Raw genomic sequence first — 983 nt, forward strand, 5'->3', positions numbered from 1 at the left:
TATATATATATATATATTATATATATATATATATATATTATATATATATATATATATATTATATATATATTATATTATATATATATATATTTATATATTGCTGACATGTATATATATATAATATCTAGCTACACACATCCACTCAAACTCAATTGCATATATACAAACCAGTGTACAACAAAGTACTCAATACATGAAGTATAATTTATTTATAAGCTCGAAAGCTGATAATTCCCTCCGCCCATATTCAAAGTTTACCTCAGGCAAAAGTCGTAAAAAAGGAAAGATCACAGAAAAGCAAAAAGAAAATCTAGCAAATGACTGAAACAAAGAGAGAAATATGCTAAACTTGACGACCCATTGCAAAACGGCTGCGAATACGTAACACGATATTACTTTTAGCAACCATGCAGAGTTAAGCCAACTTATAGTCTGGTGTATAGGATAAAGTGTCTACTGTAACGTCCTAGTGCAAAGATTTGCAGCGAGAATCGAACAATCTTGATACTTTGTGCATTAATTACTACAACAGCTGATTGCTTTTTAAAACTGAAAAGTCTCGTTTACGACTGAGAAAGGTTTATGTTTTGACATTATATTTTAATTGAAAATGGTAAGCTGTCGCTTGTAATAAAATATGCACCGCAGTGTCCTAGAGCTTAACCTAGTAATAACAGAAACTTCTAAGTTACACGTAACCAATTTCACATACATTTATGTGTGTGTGTGTGTGTGTGTGAGTAAGTGAGTGTATGTTTGTGTGTTAGTGTGTGCGTGCGTGTATATATATGTGTGTGTGTGTGTTTGTGTTTCTGTTTGTGTGTGTATATGTATGTATGGATATATGGACATAAACACACATATGTATACATAGAAATATGTAAATATGTATATGTATGCACAAATGTGTGTATATATATATATATATATATATATATATATAGATATACATTTACATATGTATATTCATGTATATATTATAT

At 29.0% G+C, this 983-nt stretch overlaps 1 protein-coding gene across 1 annotated transcript in view; it reads right to left on the reverse strand.

Annotated features, from left to right (window-relative positions):
* LOC106870378 (LIM homeobox transcription factor 1-alpha) overlaps positions 1–983 on the reverse strand; it is a 314,221-nt gene that overhangs the window by 223,315 nt on the left and 89,923 nt on the right. The gene's annotated exons all lie outside the window — the stretch shown is intronic.

This window comes from Octopus bimaculoides, chromosome 2 (genome assembly GCF_001194135.2).
Source record: "Octopus bimaculoides isolate UCB-OBI-ISO-001 chromosome 2, ASM119413v2, whole genome shotgun sequence".
Lineage (NCBI taxonomy): Eukaryota > Metazoa > Mollusca > Cephalopoda > Octopoda > Octopodidae > Octopus > Octopus bimaculoides.